The following is a 10,832-nucleotide window of genomic DNA, read 5'->3' as shown; positions in this document are numbered from 1 at the left end:
ACTCTGACCTCACTCAGCATCCCTTCCTGCTTCTCCTTGCCCAGTGTGTGCACTGGCTCACCATGGCTGCACTGACTGCATCCCAACCCTTTCCTGTTTGTGAATAAATCCTTGTTGGTGATGACACACATAGTCAGCTTGTGCTTACAATCGACAGGCTGTTGGAAAGATCCCTGCATGGTCAATAATAGGACAGGGAAGAGACTGGTGATCAGGAGGTGCTGGAAGAATGGACAAGTAATGTTAGGCGAGATGACCCCAAAGAGACGATAAGATACCATGTCATGAACCGAATGCCAGATCGAAGGGCTGGTCTTTAGCTGGAGATGTTTAAAGAGTTCTAGAATGCACTTCTAGGAAGTTACCCTGAGAATTCCAAACACTAATTCAAAGGAAGATATAAGAAAATATGCACCCTGTGTTCATTGCAGTGTTATTCACAATGGCCAAGATCTGGAAACAAACCAAGTGTCCATCAGCGGATAAGTGGATAAAAAGAGCTGTGGTATAATTACACAATAGAACACTACCGAGCTGTGAAAAAGAAGGAAATCTTACCTTTTAAAATGGCATGGATAGACCTGGGGATTATTATGCTGAGTGAAATAAGCCAGGCACAGAAAGACAAATGCCATATGATCTCACTTACATGTGGATTCTAATGAACACAATAAACTGTGGAACAAAACTGAAACAGAATCAGGGTCACAGGGAACAGATGGACAGCTGTCAGAAGGAAGGGGGAAAAGGAAACAAGATGAATATGGTAAACAGAATATCCAAATTATATATTCATAACACAGAGATACAGACAACAGGGAAGCAAGTCCAAGGGAAAGGGGGTGTGGAAGGAGGGGAAGCAGGTCAAAGGGAGTGAAACGGGGGTGGAAAGAGAGTTTGTATGAAACGTGGGGGCACAATGAGGTGAGTAGAGTCTGTTACATTGAGTGGGACACTTAAAACCATGTTAACACAATAAATTAAAAATACAAATATTTATTTAAAAAAAAGAGTTTGGGGATGAAAAATGACATTGATACGCTGCCATCCTGTCCTCTGTGCCTGGTGACTCCTGATTCAGAAGAATTTTTCATGAGTTCATTTCTGTTCAAAAGAGAGAAAAGGAAGGGAGAGAGACCAGGAAGCCCTGAGGACATGCTACAGGACAGAAGCTCTGTTGGCTGATTTTCATATATTAATTTATTTAATGCTCACAATCAACTTTGAGTAGGATGCATGATTTCTGCTGTACAGAATGGGAAACTGAGGAACAGAAATGAAGAGAATTGCTGGATGACAATGCCTTAGGGAGCACTGAAGCCTGCATGTGAGCCCAAGTCCCTGTCATCCTGTCACCTGTCTTCTCTGCCCTGCCTGGGGATGCTCACACAGGAGTTAATGTTGATATTGTCACAAGGTCTCCTCCTGCTGCATCAGTTACTCCTGACTTCTTCCCGGAGAGGCCGTGATGCCTGCGGCCAGGACCGAGCTCTGAGTGAGTCTACACTAGCTTGTCTTCTTGATCTCTGAGTACACAGGGGAGCTGGTGGCCTCCTGGTCCTGAGGCTCCCGCTGCTTCATTCTAGGAAAGCTGAGGTTGATGTACTGGAGCTCCTGTTGCTCCTCTGATGGAGGGGCAGCCCCAGGAGGCAGCATTTCATCTGGGAGCCTGTTTGGCCCAGGGTTTTCTCTGGAACCCTGAGTGAAGGGGAGAGAAGGAGTCAGAAAAACAAGGCAGACATGGTCCTGAGGGGAAGTTGGGCTGATGAAACAGTTTTTCTCTCATCCTCTTTTTCCACTCACACTTCTCATGAACTCAACTATTCATTCACGAATTTAAAATTTTCTAATACTACAATTGATTAAAAAATATCCAGGGAATAATAATCACATTTCATCCTCACAAAACCCAATACGAAAATACCCTTTTTGTCCCCATTTACAGATAGGGAAACTGAGGTGAGAGGAAGTGAAGCAACATGCCTAGAATCGGGACAATGTAACAGTTTTGAGGAGATGGTTCTGGCAGCCTGTACCCAGCAGAGGGAGGTGGGCTCAGTGGTCAGTAGGGTGGGCAGGAGGTTGACCGTGGGCTCCAGAAGATGGAGAGCAAGTCTGTCTGTCTGACCACAGAGGGGCAAGTTTGTGGAGATGCTGACGAGCTCAGTCTGGACTCATTGAATGGACATGCCCACCCCCCACACTGCATGAGAAGACACCCCACCACTCACCCAGGTGGCTGTGCCCACGACAGGGTCCTCACCATTCCTGACCTGGGGTCTCCCGGCCGCTGGCTTCCTGCAGGCTCTCACTCTAAGGGAAGAAGTCAGCAGCCAGAGTGGCTCAGGCACAGGTGGGCAGGGGCCCCCACTCCCTGACAGGATGACTGAGGCACCCAGACCCTGGGACCAGACTCGGAGACTCTCCAGACATGCAAATGAGTACTCTGTCCCCTGGGTGACCAGGCGTTTGGCCCAGACTAAATTTTCATCAGAAAAAACTACTCCTACAAGCAGAAACATACATAGGTGACCACAACAGTGTTATTTGTAATAACCAAAAAGCAGAAACAAGCCAAATACCCACAATAAATGAACAGACAAATAAAAAGTGCCCCATCCATGCTATAAAATATTATTTGGAAATAAAAAGGAATAAAGTACTGAGACAGGACCCTTGACAATACCGTGCTCTGTGAAAGAAGTCAGTCACAAAGGACCATGTACTGTATGAGTCCATTTACATGAACTGGGCAGAACGGACAGGTCCTGAGACAGGAAAAGCTCAGTGGTTGCAAGTCTGGGAGGCGGGGGGATGGAGGCAGGGTGACAGTTAAGGGATGTGGTGTTTTCTTTTGTTTTGTTTTTAATTTTTTCTTTCATTTTAGCTGAATGGAAACGTTTCAAAATTAATTGTGGTGACAGGTGCACAACTCTGTAACTGAACTAAACTATGTTGAATTGTACACTATAAATACATGGGGATTTCAATAACGATATTATTCCCACCTCCCAACCCCCAGAAAGTCCCCTCTGCATTTAACAGCTCTCGGTTAGTGGGACTGAGTTATCTCTCCTCTTTTCCCTACAACACAGCTCCCTGTTTCCCCGGGACACAGACTTACATGTAAAGGAACAGTAGACACAAGCACAGGGACAGCAGGGCCATGACACCAGCACCTCCAAGAGCCGCAGGAACCACTCCAGCCCGGGACACAGACTTCCCTACAGAGGAGAGGGCGTGAGACCACCCACCACAGGACTCAGTCTCCTATCTCCCCACCTCCTTGCAGAGATGACCCTGCAGGAGGCATTGCTGTGGTTCCCCTCCAGCAGCCCCGCCCCCAGCCGCCAGCGCAGGGAGGGGGCCGGCTGGGCTCGGGAGGAGCAGCTGCAGTGCAGACCCTGGTCCTCCCAGGAGCAGGAGGGGCCCAGCAGCTGCAGGGGGTCTATGGGGAGGGAGGAACAGGGTCAGCAGTGCCTCTGCCCTTCTAGGACCCAAGTGACCTGCCCCCAGGTGTCCCCACACTCACAGAGCACGGAGAAGCTGAGAGAGTCTGGGAGCCCAGCGGGTGCCGAGCCCGGCAGGAGAACTCCCCTTCTTCCCCAGTCCCCACGCGGGGCAGCTCCAGGGTCGCGGTGCTGGAGATGGGGGTGGCAGTCAGGGCTGGGGACCCCCGGAACCAGCTCAGCTCTGCAGAGTGCTTACTGTCAGCCTCACAGAGCAGCTGCACAGCCTTGCCCTTTGGAATGGGCTGAGAGGAGGTAGTTTCCAGAATCTTGATGGTTTTGAAAAGAGAAGTGCAGAGAGTGAGAGAGAGACAGAGAGAGGTGTGAAACAAATGTGCATGCTCCCACCCAGAGAAAGTAAGGGAGGGATGGTGATGATTTTTCATCCTTTCCCACCCCATATCAGATCCATGGTGAGCCAGTACACACACTGAGCAAGGAGAAGCAGGAAGGGATGCTGAGTGAGGTCAGAGTAACAGCAGTGTGAGAGATACTCCTCATCTTTCCCCTTGAAATTTCATAAACTGATCAGCGATAACGCAGTGAAGCAAATCTAGCTGGGCTCTCAGGCATGCCTGAAATATCCATGCACCAAATGGACAAATGTTGGGAAGGGTTGAGAAGGGGGGTGGAAAATAGAACACACTTGTAGCCACTTGAATGACAGAAGAGACTGAGGCCATCGGGGTTTTAGCTCCGGAGAGGAGAGGATCCTCTTACCTGTGACATTTCTGAAGGAGATGCCTATGGTGAGGTTCCGGGGGGCATCTGGGACAGAAAGACATGGCCCCACTTCAGAGGGGAGGAGTGGATGGAAGTCACCCTGAACCCAAGGAGGGTGGTGGGAACCAGGAAGGTGGGATTGCTGTCCTCTGGCCCATCCCCCACCTGCACTCAGATCCATGCATGAGTGTTCTCTAGCTCAGCCTCACACACACCTCTCATACACATGTACACACAACAGCCACACTACCACCAGAGACCCAGCCATCCCTCAGACACTCACAGAAGACATTGAGCCAGATGGTTCTCTCTGTGTTCATGGAAGACCCTGTGCATTTCACCTGACAGGTGAGGCTGGTGCCATAGTCCTGGGGCCTCGGGGTGAAGGTGAGCACCAAAGAATGGAGGGTGTTTGGATTCAGCAAGTCAAGAGCATCCCCCTCCCAGGAGAAGGTGAGAGGGCCTCCCCCTTCACAGGCCCCTGGCAGGCTGCAGGTCAGCTGTGTGGGGCAGCCGGCCTCCAGAGGCTCCGGAATATGAATGTCAGGTTTGTCTGTCAGGGCTGAGGAGGAGAGAGGGAGACGCTTGAACCACTGCATTTGGAGACCCAGCGTGTGACCCTAAGAGGGACTGGTGACTTAAGCCCAAGCCAACCCTGAGTCATGTGCCTCTCATGCCCTCCCTGGGCCCAAGGCCAGGATCAAAGACTGTCCAGTGTTCTGGTTCCTGTTCTTAGATGGGGTCCCAATTCCCTGGGTCCTATTTGGCCCCCTCTCCTACCTGTCACCTGCAATTTCAGCATCTTTTTTTTGTAATTATATCTCGCATAATCTCATCTCTCCATTCGGAAGAAGTAGGTTCCTGAGTCACTGATCCTGGCGTCTCTGATGCTCAGTGAACAGTCGTTGGCCTTGGGGTCCACGAGGAGGAAACGGTCCTGGAACTCTTTCTTCACAAGTTTATGTGGGTTATTTGTGGCCACAGGATCGTCATGGTCTGTGTTGTCTCCATGTCGGTACCAGTAGGTGTAGAGTGAGCCAGAGGAAAACCACCAACTCTATGGGTGGGAGAAGGAGCAGGGCACGTGGACACACAGACCCTCCTGCACCCTCACCAATCTCTGCACTTGAAGCTCATAGCCTAGCAGCTCCTGCAGGGACCCTGCGGGGACACAGAGGCTCAGTTGCAACAACCACTCCTCCCCCAGCTGCCCGTCCTCCCTCCCTCAGCCCACTCCCCCCACCACAGCAGGGGCAGCAGCAGCAGGGGCACCATGGCTGCATCTGACAGGGCAGAGCTGGTCCAGGTCCCAGTGTCAAGGAGCAAATGCCCAGCTGTGAGGTGGAACAGAGTTTGCCCCAATAGGAAGCTGTGGGTGTGAGAGCTGTGACCACGCATGAAAGGGGAACTTCAGCTCCACAGGCCATAGGGGTTGCAGTGTGGTCTGAGAAATCATCCTGTAGCCCTGGCCATTGGCTCAGTGGAGAGAGCACTGGCCCAGCGCATGGATGTCCAGGTTCAATTCTTGGACGGGACACACAGGAGAAGCAACCATCTGCTTCTCCCCCCCCTATGTTACCTCCTTCTCACCCTCTTCTCCTGCCACAGCAGTGGTTCAATTAGTTCTAGTGTGGCCCTAGGTACTGAGGTTAGCTCAGCTGGAGCACATCAGCCTCAGGCACTAAAAATGGATCAGTACTTGAGCATCGGTCCAAGAAGGGGTTGCTGGGTAGATCCCCATCGGGGCACATGCAGGAGTCTGTCTCACTATCTCCCCTCCTCTCACCTAAAAAAAAGAATCATCCTGTCTCACCTCCTGCATCACCTGACACAGCAAGTGGATATACTGAAGCCCCAGAGGTGGAGATTCTTGTCCAGATGTCGATCTGAAAGTGATCACCTTACAAGTGATGTTTAACTCAACAGGATGGATATCTTGCCACTTGCAATAGCGTGGATGGACCATGGACCATTATGTTAGGTGAAGTAAGCAAAACAGAGAGACAAATGTCACATGATCTCACGTAAGCCGGAAATGTTTCCTAAATTGAACTCACAGACACAGAGTAAAAGTTGGAGGTTACCACAGGCAGAAGTGGGGGATGGGCACTACAGGGGACGGTGATCAAAGGTGCAAATTTCCTGTTATACAATATTTAAATCATGCGAATGTAATGTACAGCATGATGACTGTTGTTAATAATAGTGAGTATTAATACTAGTAACTATAATAATATAGTTGTAGTACTTTGTTGTATATTTAAAACTTGCTAACGGAGAACGTTGTTAAGATAGAAAATTGTTAAAAGTTCCCCTCACAAGAAAATGAGTGTGTAACTGTGTGTGGGGATGAAGGGTAAGAGACACAGCGTGATGAGCAATCGCAATATGGAAACTTATCTAATCAGATGATGGACACCTGAAACTAGCACAGTGTTTATCAATTAGATCTTCATAACACTTATGTATATAAACACTAAACAGATCTCCCAGGAGAACCTCTCCACGGGAAACCAGCACCTCGGGGTCCCTACTCTGATCTGAGAGATGCGAGTCCTCAGGGAGCAGGACGGGATTTGCTGGTTCTTTCAGGAGCTAAACTAACTTGGATTCTGTTTTGTGCATTTTCAATCTAGACTCAGTGCTTCCCTCCTGAGGAGAGGAATAACTCATTAATCTCATTCATTACATGTTTGGCCAAAACCATTCACTTAACCACAGTCATCTCAGAATCCCATAATTTGGACCAGAAACTCCCACATCCAATAAATAGGAAAATCAATATATATGTTGTCCATCTTAATAAAATGTTTATGTATAATTAAATGTTAAGATTTTTTAAAATTAAGTGAGAATTGAGGAGGCAGAGAGACAGACTCCCACATGTGCCCCAACCAGGATCCATTCATCAAGTGCACTAGGGGGCGATGCTCTGCCCATTTGGGCCATTGCTTCGGAACTATTTTTAGCATCTGAGGCAGGAGTCATGCTCAGCACCCAGGGCCAACTCCCTCAAATAACTCCAGCCATGGTTGCAGGATAGGGACAAAGGGAGGGAGGGAGGGAGGGAGGGAGGGAGGGAGGGAGGGAGGGAGGGAGGGAGGGAGAGAGAGAGAGAGAGAGAGAGAAAGAGAAAGAGAGAGAGAGAGAAGGAGAAGGGGGAAGGGGGAGGGGGAGGGGGAGGGGGAGGGGGGAAGGGGGAGGTGTGGAGAAGTAGATGGGTGCCCTGACCAGGAATCGAACCCCAGACTTCCACACACCAGGCGGATGTTCTACAGCTGAGCCAACAGACCAGGGTCAAAATGTTTTATAGTAACCATTACATGGTAGGCATCTTTGAACTGGGACAGAAGAGCTGTGCTCCTAACTCTACTGTGTGATGTCTACACTGACAGGGCAGTTTGGGGGACCAGAAACTCAAGTGTCAACCGGGTAACTTCTGGGAAATGGGAGGATAAGGTCCTGAGTTCTGTCACTTTCGAGGCCTGGGGATAGAAAGAGGAGCAGGGGGGTGGGTTGGGCAGGACCAGCACAGAGAGAGAACAAGTCCAGTGGGAGAGGCACAGGCAGAAACAAGGGGCCGTCAGTGGGTGGGTATTACTTGTTTTCTGTGACTAATCGTGCTTTCACACCTTACACAGTATTGAGGTCAAAGAAAGACAGCTCTGCCCAGAGCAAGACCTTCCCAGAGACAGCCAAGACCTCTGCCAGGAACAGCCTTTCAGATACGAACCAACCCACCCTGAGCCCATGGTCCCCAGCCACCCTGCCTGCCCTAAATCTCCCAGGACCTGGGACCAGACACACAGAGACCTCCCCACAGGCCTGACCCCCAGATTTATTCATCCCAGCTGACCCTAAATGCTCACGCTGCCTCCCCTTGTATTTCCCATGGAAACCCCAATAAAGGCTCTGGCTGGGCTCCCCACACCTGGGTCTGCTTCCCAGGGGGCCCGTTGCTTCTCCGGGGTCCTGCTTGGTGCGCGTAGGCCTGTCTCTCAGAAAACGAAAGTAATACCATCTTCTTTTAATGGTATTGACTCTCCTCCTTGTCATTCAGACACCAGAAATTAAAATTCCAAGGGTATAATTGAGACAGGTGAGTGCAGAGTTTTTAGAAAGAAGGTGACATTGATGTCCCATGACTATCCCTCTAGCTATGTGTCCATATGTCGGACCCATCTTCACAAAGGGAAAGATCAGTCAGAATGTCGGCCTTGTTCTTTGGGAGCCTACACACCTGCACAGAGAACAAGAAATCAGCTCAGAGTCCGGCCAAGTTAGCTCAAACCCCAGACCAGGTCAGAGAGCCCAGCCCCACCTGGAACTTGAGGCCAATCACAGAACTTCCCTAGATATAGAGGCCTGCTCACCTGGTACAGTAGAGCCAGGTGAGGCCATAGGTGAGGAGGAAGCTGGCCCCCCTGAGGGCCCCTCTGATCAGGGTGAGGACCAGGGGCCAGGAGCCTTGCTGCTCCTCAGTCACACAGCTGCGGGGAGGGGGCTTCCTGGGAAAGAGCAGAGGGGGTTGACGTTGTGTCCCCAGGTCTCAGTTCCATGCACAGCCCCAACAGGGAACTCACTCTGCACAGAGAGGGTGAAGGAAACATGCTGGGAGCCCAGCGAGTGCCAAGCCCGGTAGGAGAACTCCCCTTTTTCCGCAGTCCCCATGCGGGGCAGCTCCAGGGTCGCGGTGCTGGAGATGGGGGTGGGGTTCAGGGCTGGGGACCCCCGGAACCAGCTCAGCTCTGCAGGGGGGTTGCTGTCAGCCACACAGAGCAGTTGCACAGCCTCACCCTCCAAGATGGAAAGGGAGGAGGTTGTTTGCAGAATTTTGAGGGCTTTGGGGAGAGGAATACAGAGAAAGAGAGAGAGATGTGGAACACAGCTGCCGGCACCCACACACAAGAGATGAGAGAGGGAGGGTGATGGTTTTCATTCTTGTCCTTCCCACATCTGACCCCATACAAACTTGATTCAGCCCATTGCTCCGTGGTTCAACCAATGGAACATTTCAGCCCCAGAGGGGTGAGGTTCCTCCTACCTGTGACATTTCTGAAGGAGATGCCTATGGTGAGGTTCCGGGGGGCATCTGGGACAGAAAGACATGGCCCCGCTTCAGAGGGGAGGGATGGATGGAAGTCACCCTGAACCCAAGGAGGATGGTGGGAACCAGGAAGGTGGGGTTGCTGTCCTCTTTCCCATCCCCCACCTGCACTCAGATCCATGCTCCAGTGTTCTCTATCTCAGCCTCCTCTACACACACACACACACACACACACACACACTGACACACATGTACACATAACAGCCGCACTACCGCCAGTGACCCAGCCAACCATCAGAAACGCACAGAAGACATTGAGCCAGATGGTTCTCTGTGTGATCACCGAAGAACCTGAGCATTTCAATTGACAGGTAAGGTTGGTGCCACGATCCTGGGGCCTCAGGGTGAAGGTGAGCACCAAGGAGTGGAGAGTGAGTGTTCAGTGAGTCAAGAGCACCTCCCACCCAGGAGAAGATGAGAGGGCTTCCCCCTTTGCAGGCCCCTGGCAGGCTGCAGGTCAGCTGTGCGGGGCGGTCGGCCTCCAGAGGCTCCGGAATGTGAATGTCGGGTTTGTCTGTCAGGGCTGAGGAGGAGAGAGGGAAGTGCTTGAACCACTGTGTTTGGAGACCCAGAGTGTGACCCTAAGAGGGGCCCATGACTCAGGTCCAAGCACACCCCAGGTCATGTGCCTCTTATGACCACACTGAGCCCAAGGCCAGGATCAGGGAGTGTCCCAGTGTCCTGCTCTTGTTCACAGACCGGGTCCCAATTCCCTGGGTCCTATTTGGGCCTCACTCATACCTGTCACCTGCATTTTTAGCATTTTTTGTTTGTAATTATATTTCACATCATTTCCTTTCTCCACTCAGAAGAAGTAGGTTCCTGAGTCGCTGGTCTTGGGTCTCTGATGCTCTGAGAACAGTCATTGGTCTTGAGGTCTGCAAGAAGGAATCAGTTCTGGAACTCTTTATTCACTGATTTAGCTTCATTGTTTGTGGTCACAAGAATTTCACGGCCAGTGTTGTCCCCATGTTGGTATCAGTAAATGCAGAGTTTGCTAGAGTAATTTCACGAACTCCCTGGGTAGGAGAAGAAGCAGGGCACGTGGAAAGACAGACAGACCATCCTGCACCCTGATTCCTGCACTCGGAGCTCAGAACCTCGCTGCTCCTGCAGGGACCCTGGTGGGACACAGACGCTCAGCTGCAACCACTGCCCCTCCTGCAGATTTCTCTCTCCCCTCCCTGGGCCCACTCACCACCCCCCCACAGCAGGGGCAGCAGCAGCAGGGGAACCATGGCTGCATCTGACAGGGCAGAGCAGGTTTAGGTCTCTGTGTCAGGGAGGGAAATGCTGAGCTGTGAGGAGGGGACGAGGACGCCCCAGCAGGAGCCCCGGGTAACAGGGCTGCAGTCAGGTCTGGAAGGGGAACTTGGGCTCCACAGGCGGGTGATGGGAGGGTGCAGTAGGGAACTAGGAATCATCCTTCTCCCCTCCCCACCCGACCCTGCAGGTGGATGTACGGAGGCCCCAGAGGTTGAGAGGATCATCAA

General features: G+C 51.4%; 2 pseudogenes; both read right to left on the bottom strand.

Moving 5' to 3' along the window:
- Positions 1–1,227: 1,227 nt before the first annotated feature.
- On the bottom strand, positions 1,228–6,198 carry LOC136330166 (sialic acid-binding Ig-like lectin 5; annotated as a pseudogene).
- Positions 6,199–7,704: 1,506 nt separating this feature from the next.
- LOC136330164 (sialic acid-binding Ig-like lectin 14) lies at positions 7,705–10,577 on the bottom strand (annotated as a pseudogene).
- Between the last annotated feature and the right edge of the window lie 255 nt (positions 10,578–10,832).

Source organism: Saccopteryx bilineata, chromosome 3 (genome assembly GCF_036850765.1).
Source record: "Saccopteryx bilineata isolate mSacBil1 chromosome 3, mSacBil1_pri_phased_curated, whole genome shotgun sequence".
In the NCBI taxonomy this organism is placed as follows: domain Eukaryota; kingdom Metazoa; phylum Chordata; class Mammalia; order Chiroptera; family Emballonuridae; genus Saccopteryx; species Saccopteryx bilineata.
This window is presented reverse-complemented; position numbering and strand designations above follow the sequence as displayed.